This window comes from Protopterus annectens, chromosome 10.part0, assembly GCF_019279795.1.
Source record: "Protopterus annectens isolate FY-2018-M chromosome 10.part0, PAN1.0, whole genome shotgun sequence".
NCBI lineage: Eukaryota > Metazoa > Chordata > Ceratodontiformes > Protopteridae > Protopterus > Protopterus annectens.
In genome coordinates, this window is record NC_056744.1 from 21248540 (window position 1) to 21275326 (window position 26787).

Below are 26787 nucleotides of genomic sequence, written 5' to 3' on the forward strand. Positions count from 1 at the left end.
ATCAGAACTCTATTCCCACATAAAATGCATTGATCTATCAGCCCTCAAGAAAACCAAACACAATAAAAAATTTTAAAAAATCACTTTGTTGAAGCAATACTATAAAAAGGCATAAAAAAAGAAATATGTTCCATAACAAATCCACGCACAATAGAATTAATCAAAAAGATCGAAGAACTAAAAATGACCATCAGAAAGCAGAACATGCCTTCTCTGTAAATACTTATTGTGCATATTTGAAAAGTACAGTTGTGTACACTTACCATAAATGTAGATGTTCCAGTGTATTTACTGCTGCAGTCATCACACTTGGGTTATCTGCCGGCAGGTAGCCCCCAAGTCGGCCCGAATACCAGAGACTTAGTATTTCTATGTCGGTTACTGTCGCTTCAGGACTGACGTCAGGTCGTCAGGGGTATAACAACAGGCAGCCAATGCCATTACATCAGTTTTTCTTGCTCCAAATGTCAGGAGCCCCCCAAATAGGAAGCTAAGTAATGGTGGGAAAAAACACCACCAGTAAAAATAAATACCAACAACCCTGTAAGGGGTGAGTAATAGACATAGAGAGGAGGGAGAGAGAGAGAGAGAGAGAGAGATACAAGGGGGCTGGCGAGTGGGAAACCAGGACTGCAACAGTGAATACACTCGAACATCTACATTTACAGTAAGTGTACACAACTGTACTCTGTTCTTCGTGTTTCACTGTTGCAGTCATCACACTTGGGTTGATTCCCAAAGCTGAGGAATGGGTGGAGGCAGTCAAGAAGAGTTGGGGCTGGCTAGTCTTCCCTGCAGGACTGCTGTTGCAAAACCCGCCCTGGATTTGGAAAAGATAGGCAGGAGGTAATGCTTGGTGAAGCTGTGAACACAATTCCAGGTAGCAGCTTCCGGAATGTCCCTGGTAGGGACTCCCCCTGAGGAATGCTGTAGAGGTAGAAGTTGGCCTAGTGGAATGCATTCTGACCCCCTGAGGGGTTGGTTTCCTATGGTGTTTGTAGCAGAAATGGATACAGTGTGCTATCCATTTGGAAATTGTTTGTTTTGAAATGGCCTTGCCCTCTGCATTTGGTGCAAAATTGACTAGCAACTGGTCAGATTTCCTGAGGGGCTTAGTCCTATCAAGGTAGAATCTGAGCTGTCTACACGCCTAAGGAGTTCAGGATCCTTTCCCCTTTATTTTGAGGATTAGGGAAGAAGGTTGGCAAATGGATAGATTGGTTGAGAGCTACACTGGACACCACTTTAGGCATAGAGGAAGGGCTAGTTCTGAGGGAGACCCTGTCAGAATGAAAAATAATGAGGGGTTCCACAGCTGTACGTGCTTGTAGCTCAGACACTCTTATAGCTGAAGTGATGGCCAGAAGCAAGGCTGTTTTCCAACTCTGCTGAAACTGCAGGCTCAAAGGGGGGGGGGGGGTAGAGTGAGTTTTTCCAGTACAAAGATAAGGTCCCAAGCAGGGTGGGGCTCTTCTTGGTGGCCTTAAGTTGTCTGCCCCTCTCAGGAACTGTTTGATGACAGGGTGAGAGAAGAGAGGTGGCTCAGTGTTGTAATGAGCTGAGATGGCAGAGGCATGGATCTTAATGGAACAGAAGGATAGGCTTCTGTGGGGAAGATCTGCTAGGTAATCCAGGATTAGAGGTAAGGAGGGCAGTGCTGTGTCCTCTCCTTTAGACTGACTCCAGGAACAATACCTTTTTCACTTATCAGCATAGAATTTCCTTGCACACTGGGTCATTTGGCTTCAAGAATGACGTCCAGCACCTGCTTGCTTAAGCTGGTCACTGGGGGAGAATTCAAGGAATTAGCCAAGCTGCAAGATTCAGGGTTTGCAGTTGCGGATGTAAGATCTGTTCCTCCTGCTGAGTGAGGAGGGTTGGGATCTGGGGTAGGTGCCAGGTTGGCACCAGTGACAGGCTGTGCAGTAGTGGGTACCAGTGCTGGCGTGGCCAATCCAGGGCAATCAGGATTGCCCTTGGTCTGGTCCTATCTTATCTTGAGTAATATTCTTGAGAAAAGAGGCAGAGGGGGAAATGTATAGATTGATAGGTTTACCCACTGGAAGGATAGGTCCTCCACTTTCCAGGAACTGCTGTGAGGTGTCCTGGTGCAGAATTTGCTGAGCTGGTGATTGTAGGGGGAGGCAAAAAGGTCCACCTCCGGAGTCCCCCATTTCTAGGTTGGAAGGCTAAAAGTACTGGGGTCTAATTGCCACTCGTGTGGGTGTAAGAGATTTCTGCTTAAGTCGTCTGCCAGAGAGTTTTGTTTGCCTGGCAGGAATTGAGCTTGCAGTTGAATATGCATGTCCAAGGCCATGTTCCACAGGGCCATGGTTAGCCTGCACAGAGGGTTCCCCTTGCTTGTTGATGTTGATGTACCACATAACTGTGGTGTTGTCTGTCTTTATTAGCAGGGGTCCTGGTGAGAGTAGAGATCTGAAAGTTGTCAGAGCATGCTGAACAGTTAGCATCTCTTTTTGGTTGATGTGCAGATGAATTTGACTTGGGCTCCAGTGGCCCTGAATGCATTTGTCGTCCAAATGTGCCCCCCAGGCATAGTCTGATGCATCTATAGTTAGGGTCTGGGTGGCATGGGGTTGAGTAAAGGGGAGTCCCTTGTTGTGGTTGCATGCTGCTGCCCACCAAAGAAACTCTGTCCTTAGACAAGGTATGATGGTTTCCAGGTCCTGAGAATGTTGGCACCAAAGACATTTTAAGTACCACTGAAGTTTCCTCATATGCAGTCTGGCATATGGAATTAGTAGAATGAAAGAGGCCATGAACCCTAGGGCCTGCAGGACTTTCCTTGCAGATAGCTGGGTTCTGGTGGCCATTTGAGAGAAGTAGCCTTTTAGATAGGCTTGCTTTTCTGGAGTAAGGAATGCCATCTGGGATGCTGTGTTCAAGCTTGCTCCCAGGAATACAATCTTTTGACTGGGGACTAGTTTTGATTTATTTTCATTGATAGTGTACCCCAGGGAGGCTAGAAGATTCTTTACAAATGTCAGGTGCTGCAACAGATTTTCCTGACTGTCTAATTGAATCAGGCAATTGTCCAAGTAAGGGTAAATTTGAACTTTTCTCTGTCTGCAATAGGCAATGGCTGAAGCCAGGCATTTTGTGAAGACTCTGGGAGCAGTGGATAAAAACTGATAATGCATAGATCCTGCCCTGAAACGTAGGTATTTCCTGCATGAGTCCCTGATAGGGATGTGCAGATAAGCTTCTTTTAGGTCTAGGGTGGCTAACCAGGCATCTTTGGACAGCATAGGAAGAATCTACTGAAGGGTGAGCATTTTGAATTTTGGTACCACCAAGAAGGTGCTTAGAATGGAAAGATCTAGGATTGGGCGCCAAGTTCCCTCTTTTCTGGGTACCAGGAAAAGTCTGGAATAAAACCCTTGACCTATCTGTTCTGGAGGAACAGGTTGAATTGCCCTTATGGAGAGCAGGGATTGAACTTGGTTTTGTGCCCTGCCCATTGGTTTGGAGGAAGGTCTGGGAACCCTTCTGGGTTTAGCAGTGAGGGGAAGTAAAATTTGTACCCCTGGGGTACAATGTTGAGGACCCATCGGTCTTTGGTGATGGAGGTCCGTTTTTTTGCATGATGAGCAAGTTTTCCTCCTAGGGGCATGAGCACTTGGGCAGAGGTGAGGAGTAGAGTTGAGAAGTCATTGTGAATTCTTTCCGTAAGGGGGTGGCTTAGCACTCCCTGTTTTAGAAGTGGAGGTACTCCATTGCTTAGATCTCTGCATACTCTGAGACTGTAATCTGGGGTGGGGTCTGTTTCCCCTGGGTCTAGTTTGAGATGGCCTTGAGAGGGCTGGAAAGGACCAATGTTTCGAGGGGCAATGCCTACTGAATCTTGGGAGGCTGCACTTGCAAAAAAATTTTGACTGTCTGCATCGACTTAGCTTTTTCTTCCATATTTTTTAGAACCTCTTCTGCTTTGGTGCCAAACAGATTGTCCTTGCTCAAAGGAGTGTCTAGTAAGTTTGATTTGACATGGTTTGGCAAGGTCTGCTCCTTAAGCCAAGCATGCCTTCTCAGTACAGAACCAGTGACTGCTGCCCTGCAAGATGCTTCTAGGGCATCAAAGCCACATCGCAAGGTATGCTTGCTGACTTGGCTTGCAGAATGCATAAGCTCCTGTAATTCTTTATTTTCTGCACAGTCTGTAAAGGTAGATCATTTTTGCTTAATAAGTTCCATAACATGTTGCTGGTATTTCAGCACGTGAAACTGGTAATTCAATGCCCTAATGGCGAGAGTTGCAGAGGTGTATACTTTTTTTTACCCCATCTGTCTAAAGCTCAGGAATCCCTATCCAAAGGGGTGGGATTCTTAGCTGTAGCTGCTTTTATACCTTTAGGCCCCTGTGAAATGACCTCTGGGTCAGCAGTAGGATTTTTGAAAAGAAATTTGTGAGAGTCAGAGAGACTGTAGTACTTGTCTGGTTTCCTTAGAGCAGGGGGTAAAGTATTAGGAGTTAGACTAGACTCAATTAAAGACATCATCCAGAACAGGAGGGATAGCTAAAGGTCTGTGTTGTGGCAAATCTAAAAATTCTCTGAATATCTTTCTGGACTGAGGATAATCCTGGCATTCCCAGTGGAAATGCTCGCTTAAAGTATGTAGGGATTCACCAAATGAAAAATCCGCTGGAGGGGAAGCAGAGGGAATGGAGTCCTCTGCATCTGAATCCTCATAAGCAGATAAAGGCATGTGTTCATATTCAGAAACCTCAGAGTCATCAGACTCTTGGTTAGTTAAAGCTGCTGGGGACAGGTCTCTGTTTCTCTTAGCAGGGGAAGGCTGGCTTCCCCTAATCAGCATAACCAGGTCTTCTGCCATTTCAAGAATTCGATGCTGTGGCAAGGAAGCAGGTGCTTGAGTTTGGGTAGTCATTTTTTTAGACGTAGCTCGCCCTCTTGGCCTTAGAAACTTGGTAGTTTTAGACAGAAATGAAGACATGAAAGAAGTCGTCTGTTTGTGTCAAATATCAGTAATGCGAAGAACTTCCTTGGGAGCCGGTGCCTGCACAGCGGCTCCAGACCCATCCAAGGTAGAGACATCCGCAGGTTCCATAGTCAAACAAGAGTCTCGCAGCATACCGGATTCTGAACGGGTCTCGGTAGCGGCCTGCAAACCCATCGAAGCGGGCATCGGGGGCTGCGAAAGTGCCTCACTGAGTACTGGCGAACTGGTGACTAGCTTAACGGAAGTGTCGGCAGTTTTGGACCTGTGCAGTCTGTCTCTGTCTTTATCCTTACTTTTTTTCAGATCATCAGTAGTCGGATGGCTTACCGAAAACATTTCGGAATACGGAGATCGACAGGGAAAGTATTTAGCGACAATAAGGGCCCGACGACAAATAGTTCAGGCGTTGAACAAAGCACAAAACTGACAGCGAGGTATGTCATGGTTTGGACCTAAACAGGTGACAGTAAGAATGGAAATATCGGTGTGGTATTTGTTTTCCACAGGCGAGACAATTGTTAACTTTTTCCTGACATCAGTTACAGCAAAAAAAAAAAAAAAAAAAAAAAAAAAAAAAAGACTTCAAGATGATTCAATTCAGAAACGAAAAACTCCGGTACCGGCCGACCGGCACTCATGCAAACTGCTTCTGCTTTGGGCTCCTCGGCAAGAAAGACTGATGTAATGGTGTCGGCTGCCTGTTTTTATACCCCTGATGACCTGGCGTCAGTTCTGAATCGACAGCAACTGACGCAGAAATACTAACTCTCTGGTATTTGGGCTGAGTGAGGGCTACCTGCAGGCAGACAACCCAAGTGTGATGACTGCAACAGTGAAAGACGAAGAACATCTGCTAGATTCTGATACATTGACCTCATTTTATTTGCCTATTGTAACTGTTTATTGTTTAACCTTTTGCAATAATATGTTTTACTTTTCTATTTTTACTATATTGTATAACTTTTAATACATTTCTCTATGTTTTATGAATATTTATACGTAATGTCCTGGAGGTTTTCTCCTCGGGTCTCCACTGAAAATGGGCTTCTAGCTCAGTTGGACCAATCCGATTAACAAATGCCAAATAAATAAATACATAATAAATAAATAAAACTCGCATTAGAAGCCAAAAAGAATAAAAACCCTTCTTTAGAGTAGGAAACTCTGAACTGCCACCTTACAAAGTATAGAACTAATTCAAGCTGGCATTACCCACTCTGACTCTAAAGACATAGAAGTAAATCTGTCTGCAAGAAAGTTAGCTAATTTTATGAAAGAAACAGTCACTGAAATTCCACAAATCTCTGGTCCCCGCTCTCTCCTTAAGATCAGCATAGACCATGTCCCTAGCTGTGTTCTCTAAAATGAAAAATACCACTTCTATGGGCCCAGACAACTTATCTGGATGTGTAGTGAATAGCAGCAGACATGCCCTTGCTGAACCCCTCTTGCACACGATTAACAAACCTAAAAAAAAATGGTATACTTCTCTGAAGCTTGGAAAACAGCTGTAGTGGTGCCTCTGCAAAAAATGGACCCAAACAAAAACTCCAGGAATTACAAGCCCATAAACCTAACTAGCCTAATTTGTACAGCTATGGAGTGCATCATATCTGACCCCTTAAACTACTACAGGTTTTGTCAATGGCAGAACATGCCTACTAATGGTAAATGTCTTTAAACAGGTTACACAGGCAGTGGAGAGTGTCCCCTCAGTCTACGAAGCATTTCTGGCTTTGGACAAGGCCTTCGACACTGTATGCCATGCTGTCTTTGTAAACAAGGTAAAAAAAAAAAAAAAAACCTTAAATGGAAAACTGGATTGCAAACTAGCTGAAGGACAGAACTTGCACAGTTAAGGTGGTAGGTGCACGTCAGAAAATAATCAGTGTAATACCACAGCGTTCAGCAGTAGAACACTTCTTGGTATATTCTTTCTAACCTTCTATACCACAAAAGCATAACCAAGTTTGCTGATGACTACAAATTGGGTGTTGTCATTCATTCCACCTTCCATTGATCAGTAGAAACTAAGCTTTATGACCCACTGCTGTACAAATAAGGGTCTCAAACTACATGCAAGCAAATACAGTGCTGTCACTTTGGGAAACACCCCATAACTACAATTTACAGCACCGCCAGTACCCCATACCACATGGACATAACAGTCAGGCACCTTTTGCACCTGGGCTGACAATTCCCCATCTCTGACCACCACTTTACAAAGTAAACAGGAAATTGTTCTATCTAGCACAACTAACTTCCAAAGTACTTCATCTAAGTCGAAGGATGTTATTATCACTCCATACTCTGCTATAACTACAATGCCCCTTTCTGCATATACCAAGGCCCCAAAGGTTTATGGTATTAAAAAAAAAAAAAAAAAAGATTGGCATAAAATTTCTTCGCTACCAAAACAGACTAGAAAGTGAGTGAAAATCTATGACTGGCATTCTGTGCCATCAAAGACTCGAACCTAATGGCTCTCTTACATCTTCACAAGATGAATGGCTAAAGAATCACCTGAACACTGGAACCTTCATCAACATAATAAAACATACTGGTGGCTGAGAGTCATTTAAGTTGCCCCACCTCCAAAACAAATCACTCCTATGTGTTAAGCAGAGTGATACCACTGCCTCCTTCAAAACTAACCTTGACAACTGGGTGGCACCTGCATGTTTATCCCTTGCATGTTCTTCCTTCCTCCTGGAAGTGAAGGGTACATATGTGTGGTATTTGGCAAGACACAAAGGTCTTCAGACTTACTTGCCTTGAAATTTCTATGATCTTATAAAGGTGTCCTGTTTGTAAAAAGCTTCCGATCAGTACAATCCCATCACATAATAGTCGATGTATCAAAATAGTTTTTGTAGGAGTACCATCTGACATGCTGTTACCTTCTAAGCATCTCAGTCAACTATCCAGCTACTAGGCAGCACATTAACAATCCAACAGAAGATGATAAAAGTAAAAATTAAACAATTAGCACAAACAAAAAGACCCCAGTGAGTTAGGGATTAGGATATGAAATGACCTTAAAGTAAGCAAGTGATGCGAAAAATTAAGGCGGGCTACTGGAGAAGATGCTGCTTAAGAAGGAAAAGAGAAGCATAAAACGAAGTTGATCTCTTTTACAACCACTTGGTGATGTATATACAATTACAGTTATGTACTAAATACATATGTAGCCTGCAAAAAAAGACTCATGCAATGCACAGCTGCTGGAATTTTCGCTCCTGTTGTCCCTGACTTTATAGCATGTGCCTTTGACTCTCTAAGTTCAGAAGTGTGCATGTTACCCACTGGCATATAACCACAGTACAAGTCATTAGGCTAGGAAAGTGCATCCGGCCCTTGTGTCACTCAGACTGAACACCATCCACTCAGCAAGCACAACATCTACACAACAGGATACAAAAAAGCACAAATCTACCCAAGTAAAAGCTGAGTCTACAAATTTCATATAATTGAGGATGTGAAGTAAATACCAATAATGGAAATCAAAAGGACAAAAAATTTAAATAAACTTCAAAACAAAAATATTTAGCAGCACTTTTGCAGTGTGTGGCAATACTCTTCATACCCTTGCATACTAAACTTATTAATTACTAAGGTTGTACTACCACAGAGGTAGAGGAAACTGTTTCCATACTACAAGCTATTAAGAGGTGACCTTTTCCTCACATATACAGTTTAAACAGACCCTGTTTTGTCAGACGTATTGTACATTTGTGAATTCAACAGTAACATAAACACCTGCTTAGGGGATCTATCTAATTTACAAAATAAATAGAACATATAGAAAAGACAAGTTTGTATCACAGAGAATAACTCTTTTAAATAAGTCTTCTACTCTACATAAGACAAAGTGCTTCTCTTACTTTATTAAATGAAATTTGGATGAGTGGTTGGCTAACTTCAAATTTGCCCTTGGTTTAGCATCCCTGTACCACATGGACAGGAGACCCATTCAAATGTCCCAATATATCTTTGCTAAAGTCCATCTCTGGGTTATTCATATGGACTAAAAACTGCCATGGGAAGTTAAAGCAAGGCTTCTAAAGATCCTCACAGAACAGCCTAGTAAGTACCTATGAACATATGGACACACAGGAACTTAACACTTCTTTACAGTACTACAGTAAGTGCTTTTCTCTCATTTAGCAACTTCAGAGTAATGAAGCACACATTAAAAACGGGTCTATATTAGAAGCACGAAAATGCTTCTAAGCAAATATGGAAACTGCGAAACATTCATCGAATCGCATTTAAGCGATTCAATGAATATGTCATAGGGCAAGGAGATGGCTGGCCATCTTCACGGAGTTGCTCTTTCCTTCCCTATAGTGCAATCTCGGAGTTTGTATATTTAGTTAGGGGGGTGTGGGGGACAGAGCCTCCCACCTGTTTATGATGTTAAATTATTTTTTTTAGCAAATGACCGCGCAAGTTCTTTCCCCTAGGGAAAAATTCGCTTACATGGCCATTCGCTATTTTTAGGTTTTGTGCATTATGTCGACTTTTATGTAGTCGCACATATGCACTTTCATTCTTATAATATAGACCCATTAAAAACACACAAACAGCAAATTTCAAATGTCACAAAACAACATTTTATGTTCATTTATGGATTTGGTCTTGTTATGACACTTTACAGGAATTTAACTTGTATATTTAACGTATTGCCATTTAAACATATTCCTGCATTTAATAAAATATACTACTCTAGTTTCTTTTTATCTAAAATGGTTATATAAAATCTCCACCCTTGGGATCAATGTTATCACTGTCTACATTTTTTTAAAACTCTTACAAAGAACACCCTTACTACATACAACACTGTTAACATTTTTAATAATTTAACATTATTTATAATGTTGGGATAACTTAAAGAAAGTTTTACCTACACAGAATGATTCACATGAAAAATAACTTGTCAAATAAATTCTTTCTGAAGACAAACACTCAATGTTTTTTTAAGCAATAATGGTTCTTGTCACAGCCTACAGCCACAATGTTGGTATTACTCTTCAAGAGCCTACACTGCTGAAAAAGCCACAGCTAAAGTGTCAATTTGTTTGTAAGCAACAAAGCAAGCTACAACTGCAAATAGTTTGGTCTTTCTACTACATTGTTTAAAGTCTGACGCTTATTAATGAACCTGGGTTTCTTATCCAGTAGTTGGTATAATTAACTGTGGATCTATAGAATTTTCCAGTTATCATGCACCATTTTTTATTTTCTGAAGTATATTTATTTTTTTGTCCTTTTGATTTCCATTATTGATAGTTACTACATACCAATATTAATACTAATGAAAAATCTGAAGACCAGTCACCACTATGCATGTTAACTGCATTAGCTTGCCTTAAAATAAGACCATATTTCAATGTGTACTGCTTTTTACTTCTGCAATATTACCAACTTTAACCTTATTGTAGCCCATATAAGGAGCATCTCTTACAACAAATTCATTTCATCTTTAAACTTGGCATCCTCAGAAAGTAACTTAGAGCAATTTATTACTTGATTGCTAATAACTGAAAATGTGAAAAACAAACAGTTAAATACTTGCAAGTGTACTTTTTTTCTGAAAACAGTAGAAGCAAACTTCCCATTTTACTGACAGTCAACAACACACACAAAACAGTATGATTTTATTTTTTATTAAACCAGTTAAAGGTAAATTTTAAAAATTCATTGGTAGGTTCAACATATTGTATAAAACTAACACACTGCACAGAACCTAATAAAAAAAGCATACTGGCAGCAGATAGTGTTGCTACTTGCCTCGTGGCAACACCACATTTCTGACAAAAATAATTACTGTATAAAAAAAAAGACAAAATGCACAAATATATATAAACCACTAAATGTCAGTGTTAATAAAAATTCTCTCATTCATTCCAAATCTTCGTTATGTGGGATTGACGTATAAAAATCTTTTACATCATCCATTACTAATAAACAATTTTTAAAATCCACTTTCTTGATCTATTGCAAAAAGTCTCAGAAATTCCTTCAACTGACTTTTTTGCATTAGCAACAAAGGACTTGACTTGTGTTTTTATCGAACATTGATAACAACTGTCCAGCAGAAGAAACTTTTTTTTAAATTAAAACCATCATTTGCTGCTGTGTGACATTCAAAATGCTGTATTTATTTGTGGATGAATCTGTGCTTCATTACTCTGAAAAAAATGGCAAATGACAAAAGTGCTTACTAAAGAAAAGTATTAAGTTACTGGGTGTCCACGACAGTATTTTTTTTTTCTTGTGGGAATTTATTTTTTCAACAAAATCAGCTACTGCTTTAACTCTGAGGTAGAGAAACCTTAGAGTAGTAAAGTTAGTTTAGTTAGGATACAATACTTTCCACAAAAAAATGGTAGATATTATATATCTTTTTGAAATGTATTCCAAATTTGCTGTTCTGGGGTGGAAAAATATCAATGCTTGAGATGATTAAAGCAAAATCAAACTTTTAGCTTTAAGGTCAAGAGAAAGTAATTTCATGGAGCTATTATTAACAGTAGGTTAATTACACCCAAAGATTCCTAAACTTGGTAAATGCTACTATTCCCTTTTACAAACAGCTAACTACCCCACTAAGGTCAAAATCTTTTGGATCTTATTTGTGCATGGGTAAACAAAGTGGCTTTCAACTGACATCGTTGCACTTGAGTCAAGTGCTGCAATGCATTTTCCTGCTCACCTTTTCTTGGTCTGTTTCTAAATAAAAAGGTATGCAAACTTTTTACTACACTATGGCCAAAAAAAAGTTAGCTTCTCCAGTTGTGATGTTACTACAGGTTAATGTCTGGTACATCCCTAGACTGTAATGATGCACCTTCATGCATGCACAGTGGTGCACCCATCAAATTAGTCTATTGATGCAGCTGATGCTTTTTCTCTTCCTATGTCACTAAGTTTAAAGATCCCTTGTTTTCCTTCAGTGATATCAGTGCAAGGAATCCACACCTTGTAAAATTATTTTCAGACATTAATAAAATGGCAAAAACTACCACTGATGGGGAAAGTACTGTTCAGGAGTTTATGCAATGCCTGCTGTGGTACAAAAACAAGTTTTAGAATGTTGGCAAATCACATTCATTTTAGAATAGGTAATGTGCAATCTTTCATTTGTTGCAACTACTCCTATCTAGAGCTGTAAATTTCATTTTTTGAAAATGTACATCATAATTTTGTGTTTAGTAAAAAAGCATACCTTCCTTACTAGAGGCTTCAGACCCCCAGGAAAACTGCAATTAAATTAAAACACTTGTAGTCCAAAAAATGGCAGGTAGTTCCAATGTAAAAAAAACTCTTCTTTATTCAACCACAGACGTATAAGAGCTTTCACAGATAACTTCTGCTTCTTCAGATACAAATGCATGCTGTCTGCTATGTATTTTATATACCTTGAACCAACTAATTAAGTCACAATTAATTAAATCAAGGAATACGTGTACCAGATGCAGAAAAAAAGTGATGTTAGTACATTATCTAAACACATTAGAGTGAATGAGAACACACAAAATTTTACTTATTTAGTTATAGGTAAAATATATGACATCAGGATGGGGGACATTAGAAACAGGACAGAACAGCTTGAGGCAAAATGGATTATAAGACTGAAAGCAGACTCTGGGGATGGGTTAAACGACAGGATACCCATAAGACCAAAACTTAAAGCAAAACCATTGAATAAATTAAATGTTAAGTCATTTTATGACATGCTCACTTACATTAAGTATTAGAGATTTTTAACAGTATATGTTTATATTTGAGCACATTTTTATGTCTGTATATTTATTTATATGTGCATTTTTTATATATGTATTTTTTATACGAGTTTTTTGGGTGTTTGTTATGCATATTTTTTAGAATCATGTTTTCACACTGAAGGACTGAATATTTTTACTTGATAAAGGATATTTCTTTAAGATGATTGTGACTTAATTAGTTCCTTCAGATCTAGGGTCAATAGCCAGGCTTGTGGCAGGAGCATGGGTATTAGTTTTAGTAGTCTTAACATTTTGAATTTTGAAACTAGAAGGGACAGATTCAGGGTGGAGAGGTCTAGGATAGAGTGCCATGGGTCCTCTTTTCTGGAGACCAGAAATAGTCTTAAGTAAAATCCTTTCCCGGTCTGTCCTTGAGCACGGGTTCTATAGCACCCTGGAAATAAAGCTTTTGGATCTGATGAAAGGCTTCTGTTGTCTGGTCTGCAGGGACGTCCAGGCAACATGACCTCCTGGGTTTTCTTTGAAATTGAATCTGTACCCTCTGGTAATAAGTTTCAAGACCCACAGATCTGAGGTGATGGCCTGCCAGTTTTCTAGGAAGAGGGACAGTCTTCCTCCTAGCTTGTCTGGAGACCTGGGGGGGGGGGACTCATTGTGAGTCCCGAGAGAAGGTAGTGGGCTTAGAACTCCCCTGCCTAGGAGCGGCAGTGGACCACAGCCTAACTCTTTGTAAGGTGTATGCCTGCAGCCTAGAGGTTCTGTCCCTGCGTCCCTTTCTCTGCACTGGTTTTCCTGGGTGGTTGCACCTGTAAAAAAATCCTTAACAGTCTGCATGGATTTTTGTCCTCCATTTTCTTGATGACCTCCTCGGCAATGGGGCCAAACAACTGCTCCTTATGTAGAGAAGCATCTAAAAGTTTGGCTTTTACCTGGTCAGGCAAAGTTTTCTCCCTTAACCAGGTGTGCCTTCTAATAATTGATCCTGTAGCTGCAGCCCTGGTAGGGGCTTCTAAGGCATCAAAACCATAATGCAAGCAGTGCTTAGCTACCTGAGAGCTAGACTGATTGAGGTCTGTTAATTCTCTAGTAGTGCTACTGTCAGGCATGGTAGATATCGGTTTAATCAGTAATAGCACATTCTGCTGAAATTTTATCATGTGAAATTGGCAATTTAATGCCCTGACAGCTAAAGCAGCTGAGGTGTAAACCTTTTTACTCATCCTGTCCAATGCTCTCCTTTCCTTGTCAGCTGGAATGGGGTTTTTAGAAGAGCTAGCCCTAGCTCCCTTAGGGCCTTGAGTAATTACTTCAGGGTCTGCAGTAGGGTTTTTAAAAAGGAATTTGTCTGAGTCTTGCACCCTGTAGTATCTGTCCAGCTTTCTGGGTGCTGGAGGGAGAGAATCTGGAGAGAGGGCATATTCTAGGAAAACATCCCCTACAACACTGAGGCTAGGAGGAATGGCAAGGGGCTTATGCTGAGGCAAATAAAGAAATTCCCTTCGTCTCTTTTTAGACTGTGTCTAGACCTGGGCCTCCCACTGAAAATGTTCTTTGAGGGTGTTTAGGGTTTCCCCAAAGGACAGGTCCTCGGGGGGGGGGGGTTGGGGCAGACAGAATGGGGTCATCAGCATCAGAGTGCTCAAAGGCTGCTAAGGGCTGGTCATCCATGTCCGAGTCCTCTAAAACAGAATCAACTGATTCCTGGTCAGTGAGAACCTCCGCGGTGGTGTCTCTCTCTTTTGGCTGGTGTAGGAGGATGGGGTTGGTTACCCCTGATCAGAGTAATGAGGTCTTCTGCCATCCTGAGCAAATGCTGCGACTGAGGGGCAGGCTAGCTAGTAGTAGGTCGGAGGCTGGGGCCCTGGGAAGGGACCTTTTTGGGAGTAGATTTTGGCTTGGACCTAGCTGGTTCAGAAGCCTTATGCAGAGTCAATTTGACCGGGTATGCTGACGTCGATCCAATTCGGACTTTGGATGTCAGTGGGAGGAAGCTGGTGCCTGCAAAGTGGCTCAGGACTCAACCGCGTGAAGAAAAATTACATCTCAGCTGATATGGTGCATACCAGACTCCGAAGGAATCTCTGTAGAGGCCTGCAACGGTTCTTCGGCTTTTGTCAGGTGCAGCAAAAGCATCTCACTGAGTTCAGCTGTAGCCTTGCTTTGAGTTAAAATTGACTGTAGTCCGGAGTCATGAGAGGGCCTAACTTTTAGAGGCCTATCCTTGTCCTTTTTCTTCCTAGGTAAGTCAGAAACTGCCTGGAAAGACTGATGACATTTCGTGTTGCTGGAAAGACCGACTAAAATGCCTCACTACAATATCAGTTCTTCTAATAGTACGAGCATTAAAGAGGGCACAGAACTGACACACTGGAACGTCGTGGTCTGGGCCTAAACAAGTTACACAGAGACAATGGAAGTCTCAGTGTGGGATCTGCTTTCCACAACTGAAACCGTTATTAACTTAACTTCGTCTAAACATCCCTTTCATCAACCCCACTTTTCAAGAAGCAACTAAAAATCTTCCTAAAATCACAATGGCTATGTCCTTGCACCAATCCAGACTGATACTATCTCCTCTTGCCTGACCTCCGTTAATGTCTATTATACTTACTTCCTGTTGCTTTGTTTTATCTCTGTGTGTTCTACAGAAGAAGCACTCTTCCCATGGAACCAATATATTAATAAACTTTCTGTTGCTTTGTTCCTTCTCTATGTGTTCTACTGAAAAAGTACACTTCCTACACAACCTATATATGTAGTAAAAAAAAAAAAAAATAAATTTTTATTCTGCAGTATCTCTCCATTAGAATCATTAATCATTCCTGTTTATGTTCTCTCATTGTACTCTGCAATTGGAAATGTTTATAAAATGTTTTTACCTATGTCTGACAATAAGTGTATTTGTAAAATGTTATGATTTAATTGCTATGTAACTGTTGTAATTGCTTTGGAGCTTTTCTCCCCGAGCCTCCGCTGAAAATGGACATATATCCAGTCGGACTATCCCGGTCAACAAATGTAAAATAAATAAATTCTCTAACATCAGTTTAAGGCAAGAAAAGATTCCCCAATAGGGTACTTAGCTTTAGACGGTTGTCCTCAGTCTGGCAATAGCCGACCAACGCACTTGCAAAACTGCTTCTGCTTCGGGCTCCACGGCAAGAAAAACTGATGTAATGGCATTGGGTGGCTCCCTTTATAGCCCTGACGTCAGCCACACTCAGATCAACCAGCATTGGCGGGAAACCTTTACTCTGGTATTCGGGCCGGCCACGGGCTACCCAGCAGGGATAACACACAAGTGCTGACTGCAACAGTGAAACATGAAGAACATCTTGATTTGGAATATCAAGAATGTACTGGGGACCTGGAATAAAAAATATAACAAAAGAGGGTAGATTTTGAAAAAATATATATGAGAATATTCGGTATGGAAGATGTGAATTCAGTAGGAGGAACACAGACTTTACATATTCCCCAAGGTACAACAACTGAACTAGATTGGATAGAAAATATATTTCAAAGGTGCATGTGTATTAAATTGAAAGCTTTGACAAATATCAAATAATTACATCATATCATATACTGAAAAAAAATTACAAAGATGCAGGGTAATGAACTGCAAATGAGACACTAGCACATTCCTACTTACCTGCTAAAAAGAGAGGAATTCAAGGAATGGATAGTACAAATAACAGTGAAAGAGATAAACATGGAAAGAGTTTAAAAGCAGGACAGAAATAAAAGGGAAAAAGATATGGCATAGTAGCAAAAAAGATTTGTTTACTTGAGTAGACAAAAGTTAAAAGCATTGCAGAAAAGGGTGAATCTCACAGAATAACAGAAACTACAGAGTGTTAAAGGGAAAATAAGGGAATATTTTGATAATATGCATGAGTTTAGAAAGGATATTGTTAAAGGAACACTCCGGGCTCAGTCACAATTTTACTCAACCACGAGTCTTCTTCTTTCCCTATAAAATGATTCCAGCCATCAGCAATTACCAAAATGCACGAAGAAGTTTGTCACTTGTACATTTCAGCCTTTCCCTAGTGTAGGGCAGGAAAGCCCATCCCCCATTCTTTGCTATTGCATTCTTTCTGGTCTAATTGGTCTCCACCTTGCTGACATACCTTCGACACAGTCAAAGCAGTAGTTCCCTCTCCAGCTGATCCTCCCACACTGTGACATCACCATTATCTAGGTCAGCCCTTATCAGTTATTATAAATTACAGTGTAACTTGTTGTGGGATTCTATTCCATCCACTGTTTCAGTCCAGAGTAAAAACAGCATCAGATCAAGTCTTTTCTCTAGCAAAACTGCAAGCCAAGTCCCTTGGGAACGTTTTCCTTTTGCTGAAAGATTTTTTGGTAAGTTCCTTTAATTATTTATAATGCGTATAAATTTCTGCCGCAAAAGCATTAATTTATTTTTCTGTTCTTTTTCTGCTGATGTTCCTTTACATTGCCCTTCAAATCTATTTGTAGTCCTTCGTTGTGAAATCCATGCTGTACGGTATCGGTCTCCTAAAAATGCCTCTCATCGGTTTAAAAACTACTGTAACGTTACTTCCTTTCCCTCACCTCACACATAGCCAGTTTGCATTCCCATAGTGTAACGTGCCTTAAAATAGTGCCCTCAATCCCCTACATTGTTTTTTCTATCGCCTCGCACAGTCACTATGCATTCTCTTACTGTAATGTGTCCTCAATCAGTGCCCTCACTCCTCTGCATTTTATGTAATTTTAATGTAAAAAAAATGAAGCTATTTCAGCATTTATAACTTTTTTTTTTTGGCAATCAAATTGCCTTTTCCATCTTCTGTTCACCTGGTGCCCACCCGTACATGGTCCTGGAATCCTCACAGACATACCGTAAAAAAGAAATGAGTGCATGTCTGTGTGGGTATAGTTGTAGAGTGTTTTGTTACACGTCTGCAGGCGTGTGCGTGAATGCGGCCATGAAAGCAGTATGTGTTTTTTTATGCAGAAGTGTTTGTGTCTAAACAAGAGTGAGCAATACATGATAGAATGTACAGTTTGTGCATGTAAGCAGTGTGTATGTCTAGCAGTGTGAATGCATGGAATTATGTGTTTGCGTGAATGGAATAGAGTTAGCAATGCAGGAGAGAAAGAACAGTGTGCTCGTAAATGCAGGAAATGCTGTGTATGAGAGAGTGTTTCCGATGCATGAGTGACTGAACTTGAGAATGAGCGTGTGTAAACAGAATGTGTTTTTGTGTATGAGAGACGGCGGGGTATCTGGTTAGGCTGCCAGAGACAGGAACAAGCTTCATTAATATTAATTTTTTTTTTATTCCATTGACCAAAACATTATTATCGCAACCATATTGCCAAGTGGAGAAACAGCTATATGCCCAGCTGCACTCCTGCCGATAACTTTGTGCTTGTCCTAAGAAAAATATAGTTTCCATGAAGAAGTGCAGCATTGCACACTTAAAAGAATACACTACATTTTTGGCCATTGGAAACAGTGAGAACTTTATATGCTTATTTGGAGTTCATAGTTGTCAGCTTTTCTTGTCATGAATGTAGAATAGTTTGACACGGTTAAAAGCATTCGGCTATCCTTGATAAATGTTTTAACATGCAACACTTAGCAATGTTAACCTCGAATATGTGGCACTTTTTCCGTGTTAAAAATGGACTTTTTAAACAAAATAAGGTGCACTTCCTCACGATAAAGTACTTTGCAAACGTGTGTCATGTTGCTCTGCAGTTACATAACATTGTAGGAAGTGTCATTGTCCTGGAGTTGCCGTTTTTATTTTCCAAAATGACAAGTTACAAATGTTAGTGATAGTGAAGGTATTGTAAAATCTTAACTTTTGTCAGGAAACCACAAATTTATGAGGGAAAATGGAGCAAAACAGATATGAGGGCAAAAATTGGACATTCTGTGAAAAGCTGTAGAGTGTAGAGGCACGCTAGCCACTCTTCTCATTCTTATTACGTGACACTACTTCACGTTATTGAAACAAACTGTGTTAAACTTCTGTTATCTGAAGGTACAAGAGTATAACAGCTGCTGCCTTTTTTACTACATATATTCAGTGTTTTATACTACATTTTTCTGCAAGTGTAGAGCTCGAAAAAGATCTGTGCATCCTGTTTGAAATATGGTTGCGATCATATGTAAGTACCTAAAAATCTAACAGTAATAAGCCGATCCCTTCAAATGTATCGATCGGCTTATTACTGTGATGTCCATATCTGCAGTATGACTCGGCTTCATTTTCTTTCCGTACCTCTTTGCCTTTCAACAATAATGGATTGGGTTTATGAGAATCATAGCTCGCAACCTTCCATCTCCATAATGAGGAACACTAGCCCATATAATGTGGAACAAATGGGCATAATGTGGAACACATACTAACAGGTCACTAACAACTTCAACTAGGAAGGTGATAGGTTAAAATGTGTTGGTTTTCTACTTATAAAAGTTAGATCATTTAATTAATTAATTTGATTCCTTTCGATCCACCATGAGTATCAGGTAAAAAATGAACAACACTGAATGTGTGACAGACCCTTTCAATATAAAACTTCGAGGAACATGAACCTTTTCAGATCTCAGATAAGGTACACTTGAGAGGTATGATGGCAATGTTCAATGACTTATACAATATTAGATGAATTATTTTCTAAACAGGTCTTCAGATGTACTGATTTTATATATGTGCCGTTAGGAGTGCTGTGCTTTATAGCATGCTATTAATGAGACATGAATCTGGGTTTCACTTGGGTAAATGTGGTTAGTGGGGGTTCTGATTGCTAGGCCTAGGTTTTATTTCAGTACCTCATGCTTTATTATGGAAATCTTGCTTTCATTGTAGATGCACTTAGGACTTAATATGATGGTTTTGTTGTATGATCAGACTAGGTTAGATAGCCAAGGTGTGAATATTTGTGAGAAAGATGGAGTGCTTATCCCACTAAGTAGTTATGAGTGACACTGGTGGTAACTATATTAATGTCAAGAAAGGACTGAGTCCAACTTTTGTCATTTCTGTGTATTTTGTAGGTGAGTATTATATTAGTACAAGACACCGTGTCTATGTATTGTGTCAGTAGCATTACTTCAAGGAGGTATAAGATTTCTGGAGTATAGTCAGGGAAACAATAATACAGTGTGAACTTACTGGGAAAAATTATACATTCGATGACTCAGGAGTGGGTGGTAAATACATGGTTGCACAGCAAGTCATGTAGCAGAGACAGAGAACCCCATAGTATAGGCCTAGGGGCAGCTCTTTGGTGGAGCAGCTAAGAAAGACCGTTGCTGGGAGCTCATGAAGAGAAGTAGTGACATTATATGAAAGACTTCCATAATGGTGTAACAGCTAGTGCTCACAGCAATACCGGAAGAATGGAAACAAACCTGACGAGTGGAGTCAATTAGTGATCAATTTAAGAAAGTAAGGAAGAAGAAGATAGGGTGGAAAGAATTTCAAGAAACTAGCTGATGAAAACTTGGATAAGTTAGATTGAATAGTGAGGGAACAGAAAATAATAGTTTAAGGAAAATAATGGGAAAGGTGATTAAAACAGCAAACTCACATTGACTATTAAATAAAACAGGCTAAAGGATGGCAAAAAAAGAAAAAAAAAAAAAACAGGTTGATTACTGTATAATTTATTCTGACAATTGCCGCACTTGACTTTTTATTTTGGGGACCCTATCTGTTTGGTATGCTTCATCCAAGGGCATGGAATCCTAGAACTTCTACCCGTAACTTGTGAACCTATAAGGCATGTTCATTTCTAACACCATATACTATTTAAGTGTGACCTTGAATAAAGCTTTGCATCCAAGCAGTCATTTGCATACAATTCTGATTGTTTGAAACATGCTGCAAAAGTGTACTTTTGGATATGTATAGGTAGTTAGCAGTCATGTGGTGCAGCAGGCCATTGAGGAGTCAAGCCCAAATTCCTAATTGTTCCAAAATATGTCTAGTTAAGTGACTTGCTTAAGGTGACACAGTAGACATGTGGAGGGAATCAACCCCTGTACACCAGGAAGCAACTCATTACAAGGTTATAGCAGCAAAGCTGCTGTTTATCTGTCTATCTAATCTTTTTTATATGTATTTGTTAGCTAGGTAATGGACTGGTCTATGGACAATTTTCAAACACCAACTAGGCTCTTTGGAGCCAAAAAAAAAAACAACATAGAAAATATGAAATTATAGAGTAGGTGTCCAAACGTACATTTATTAATACATTTTATAAGATAACTAAAACATACAGAGACTGTCGGGTTCAACAATATTTAGGAGACTACTAATACATACAGGGATTGCAATTTCCATTGTGGAAGGCAAAATGGGCCTAACATCAGAAGATGGAAAATACTATATATATATATATATATATATATATATATATATATATATAAGAGAGAGAGAGAATCCTACAGATGTGTAGTTTTTATACATTCCCTTGACATCGAATAAATACATCAGCAGTTTTGATTTTAAGTGTGTGTCTGTATGTGTGTGGGGGATATTGGTCTACCAACACTATTTTACATAAGAATGAACTAAACAGAAGCATGGCTCTACCATGAAGTGCCAACTAGTTACATTTCTGAAGATGATTACAATAATGTGTATATATATATATATATATATATATATATATCTATATATATATAAAATATGTGTGTGTGTGTGTGTGTGCGCCTGCTAGAATACATATCTTGTTTTTTTCCATTCTGCAGTACTAACTATGGTAAGCCATATTCAAGTTTTGGTGTAAGGACATTCCTTGATATTGCCCTTCGTCCTTCTAGGGGTAGTAATTAAGATATCTTGTAGCAGAGTTCGAGCTGTGCTAGGGAAGTATTGATGGCTTTGTGTGGTCGGTAAAGGTCAATGAAGGATCAATATAGGGCCAAGGTATCTTTACTATCTAAAATTTCTATGGTGTTATTGGTAATGTCTGTTAACAGACCTGGGGGAAAGTTATGAAGTTTATTAAGTGTGGCAAATAGTATAAACTACATTTTTAGGGGTTAAAAAGTACTTATTAGTATGGGCCAAACTGTAAAGTGCTCTGCAGCAAGTTTGTAGTCTGTGCTATAGGGTAGTAACACATGTATATGACTCAGTTAAGAAACAATCACCTGTACCCAACCACCTTCTGCTAAAAAGTGGATCAAGGTGTTGTGGGTAGACATATGAATCTGCAAATGTGGTTATATTCAAGGAGGGAAGGTCACATATTTTATTATTTACGAATAAGAAAAATTCTCACATGGATCTCATTTCTGTCTGCAGATCCAGGTATTTTATGACTTGTCTCTCTCTGTACGCAACACACTGTAGTCACTCGGTGTGGCAATTTCAATGATCAATGCTACTTTTTTCTTTTCTTGGACCACTCTATCCAGTTTTCTAGCATCTCTGTTTTGAACTGTTGGAATTGGGTGATCCCATGTAATAGAAACTTTATTTTCTGATTCTTTGTGGCTCATGTTTCAAGTGTATTTCAGCCTCTTCGGTACCATAATGTTTGCACAATCTCCAGTGTAACAGTCTCGCCATATTATTATGCCTTTCAGTAAACAGTCCCTCTGCCATTAGTGCATCACAACCAGCAGCAAGGTGTGCTACTGTTTCCAGTTTGGTTTTAAAACACCTACATCTGTCTTTCTCCCACAGGTTCAATGGACTTTGTAAACCACTGTGTACGTAGCCCATTATCTTGTGCTGCCAATATTAACCTTTCATTTCTTGATGTGAATTCACCTTAACCATTCCTGCATTCGTTCGTGATCAACATGAGGCTCTTCCTGAAATTTTCTATATTTGCAAATATATGTTTTTCCCACATTTATTGCCTTCTCATCTGGTCCCTCACCTTATATTCTTTCAATTGTTTTTAGCACATTCAGTTGCTGCCTGGTTTTTATCTAATTCTGGTTTGATTTCCATTCCTACTTGACGTCGATATGCTTCTGCTAAATTCAGTACAGATGCCATCTTAGATTTATTTTCCTCATGTTTCAAAGCTTTCACTACATTTGGAACTTGAGAGGTTAGTAGATATGTGTGGATTCCCACGACTGCAGATCTATGCATGTAATAAATTTCAATGAGTGTCACCCCTCTTTCGGAATGGGGAATATATAATCTTGGTATACACTGATTTTCATAACTCATTTGGTGGGCATGAAGCATCCTCGTTTTATATCCAATCTATCCAACACATTTCAGGTCCAGTCAATCACTCCAAAACTATAAGTTAGGACAGGAAGAGCAAATTGATTTATGGCTTGGATCTTGTTCATAGATGTCAATGCTGTTTTCAGGATTAATTTAAGTACTCCTTACTAAGCTTAAGCTGCTTCTGTTCATGTTTTATTGCTGGTCCTTCATCAATTCCCAAGTATTTATAAACTCCCTTTTGCTCTAGTTGTTTTAGATCACATACTTGTCCCAAACTGATGTTTTCCTGATGCTGCAGTTTTCCTTAAAGTATTTTTTAAAGGTTGCTTTTGCACATTTATCAAGACAAAATGACATGCCAATATCATCTGAAAGCTTTATGGCCTAAGCTAAGTAAACAGCTTAATGGGTTAATGGCAAGGCAGAATAGCAACTGTGACATTGATTCACCATGGAATATCCCCCTTTGAATTTTTATCCCTGTGGTAATCTGTTCTTTATCAGGGTTTAATTGAAAAGTGGTCTGCCACTGTTTCATGGTTACTGTAATGTAGTCAGTCAGTGTAGGGTGTATCTTATGTATTTTGAAATATTCTTATCCATGAATATGGGATACTATCAAGTGCTTCTTTGTAGTCAATCCATGGCATACCTAGATTCTTCCCCTGCTTACAGTTCTCCACTATACAGTTAACAAACGATCCTTTGTTCCATATGACTTTCGGTTATTGCCCATTATTTTTTCTGTTAACCAGTGCGTTGTATATTCAGGGTGCGCATATAAATAGTTTTTACTCATGGCTAAATCCTCGTGCAAAGAAGTTAATACTTCAAGCCAAAAGTTAGGTACTGCATCTGGTCCTGGGTTTTGCAAGTTAGACTTTTCTCAACTTTATTTCAATCTCGTTGGCTGTTGCTTCATCATATTTCATATCCTGTACCTTTAAAGGACAACCGCACCCTCAGACTGAAAAAAACATATTTATTTCACCATGGTTAGGTGTTTCCTACATTTTAACAGCACTCTGGGACTATTTAGAGTGTTTTAGATATTTTTATATGCAATTTCTGACTCTGACCACATGGGGGCTGGCATTTTGAAATAATTCAGACTGTTTACTCTGCCTCTATGTATCCCAGAATGCATTGTTTGTCTCCAAAAAATTGCATCAGATCTGCCACGTTTTCCCTTAAGCTGCTGTCACTTCATTGACTTAACAGGCATTCACTGCTGTCTTAAAGTCCCCTACTTTTGGTTAAAATGTTATCCTTTTTCAATGATTACTTCAAACACAAGCAGTGCAAATGCTACAGAACAGAACCGGAAAGTGCATTTTATTGCTTTTGTTTCTTAGAAATGCTAACTTGCTTTCTTTTGTGAAGGCTGAAATCTAGTTCTTCAAGGCATCTCCCCTCCCACTTCACACCTACCTTCCCTAGCTGTCAAAGAGCTAAGGGTAATTTGACCCATTATCTGCATGTGATTGACAGCTCACAGCAGGTGACCAGAGTAATGAACTGTTTTCTTGTCAGCCTTTCCCTCCTTACAGTGGGACACTTTTTTGTTGCACTCCTCCTGTCAAATTTAGAACCAAGCTACATAGCACTGGGAATAATCACCGTTTTGCAAAGCATCAAACTCCCACTTATTTTTCCTTCCCGTTTGGTTAAATGGCTAACAAATGACACACTATAAACATGAAATATTTCACAGACTTGCATGACAGCACCAACATGTATTTTTAAGGCATAATTTAAAAAAATACAGTATTGCATACTTCTTGTAATCTGATGTAGTGTTGTCGATTAATTGTGACAGACATCTGCTTCTTATGTAAAAACATACAATTAATGTATACGCATGGTTATTGCAAATTTATGCTCTTAGATTTTGCAGCTGTTGTGCTTCTGCCTGTACTTTGTCACATATCGGTAGGGCAATGTAAAGCAATATGACAATACAAAAACAAAGTTTACAAAATTTAGAAATTATATCCAAAAATGACACTCACCCACACTCACTCACCTCACCACACTCACCCACTCACTTCACCACACTCACCCACATTCAATTCACTCACCCACCACACTCACTCACCACCCACCACACTCTCTCACCACACTCACCACTCACTCTGACACCTCACTCACCACCCACACACACCACCCACACTCATCCACCCACACGTCACCCTCATCCACCACACCTCACCCACACTCGCTCACCACACCCACACACATTCAACTCACTCACCCACCACACCCACCCACATTCAACTCACTCATCCACCCACATTCAGCTCACTCACCCAACCTCACTCACCCACCACACCCACTCACCCACCACCCTCACCCACCACACCTCACTCACCCACATTCACTCACCACCCTCACCACACTCATCCACACCAACTCACTCACCCACCCTCACCCACACCCACTCACTACACTCACTACCCACCTACACTCAACTCACCACCCACACTAACTACACTCACTCACCACCCACCACACTCACCTACACCCACTCACCCACCCACACTCACCCTCACCTACACTCACTCCCCACATTCACCCACCCCCACACCACACTCATTCACCCACCCACACACCACACTCACTCACCCACCCACACACCGCACTCACTCACCCACCCACCACACTCACCCCCCACTCTCACACACTAACTCAACTCACACACCACACACACTCAACTCACACACATAACCACATGTTTGTTTGGCAACACCAAGAATGACCCCGGGCCTTCGTCCGTGGAATGCACGAGTAATTATGTACTTTGGCTGTGTAAACATCAGAAACAGAAACACATGCCTATACAGATCTTACACATCAAGCCGCTCCATTCAAATTGTACATGAAATGCACCCATTGAACAGTTTTCCACCTACAACATTATTAAAGTACTTTAATCCGACACTAGTGAGCCCTACTTTACACAGCCAGTAAACCTGTCCACAGATTCAGCTTCTACAGCACAGTCCAATAAACTGTCTACTGTACATTAGTGTTAACACAGGAATTTCCAGTTCTTATCAGCATAACCACATACACAATCTTCCACCTCAGACCTTTCATGAAGGATGTTTTATTTTAAACTTTCATCCTTCCCACTTTAGGGTCTTACATAAATCCCAGCAAAAAGGAGACCTGTAAACTGCAATCACCCTGATCCAAATCCATCCAAACATGGCTGCAAAACTAAAGGTGTTACGGTTTTGAGGGGAGGGTTAAGCAACCATGCCCACACCACCTGGGAACAATCAAATTCTTCCTGTCTTTATAACTACACAGTTCCACAAACACAGGGAAAAAATTACCCAGCAAAGGCACACCAGTACCTAATGGAATTAAGTGACAATTCAACACTAAATCATAAATCACAAAACAGACTATCAATTCAGTATATGAAGAACATACCAGTATAGTGTATTTAAAGTTAGATCTAACTACCAGATTGTGCTGGGATAGCTTTAGAGATAAAAGTGGTTTTGTAAAATTCAGCAGATACTGGCAGAGTGCCCTTTATCACACAAACGTGCACACACTTTCCCCTTATCACACAGATGCGCACACACTTGCGTATCACACAGACACAAAGTTTGTTTGGCAACAGCTAAAATGACCCAAGGGCTTCTTCCTTCTGATAGCAGTCTGTTAACTATGAGTTCATAGGTTGGTACTAGGCTATCGGCCCTAGGGCTTATACAAGCCTAGCCATAACAATTCCCTGGCTATTATTTCCGCACTATTTTCTACCCTGGACCCCTGTCTAGCAGGGTGAGTGACGTAATCCCCGGGGTTAATTTCTTTCTCCCATCCAATCGTCAATGTTCCTT

At 40.0% G+C, this 26787-nt stretch overlaps 1 protein-coding gene across 5 annotated transcripts in view; it reads right to left on the minus strand.

Moving 5' to 3' along the window:
* Positions 1 to 26787, minus strand: part of RECQL5 (RecQ like helicase 5) — a 1160282-nt gene that overhangs the window by 640971 nt on the left and 492524 nt on the right. The gene's annotated exons all lie outside the window — the stretch shown is intronic.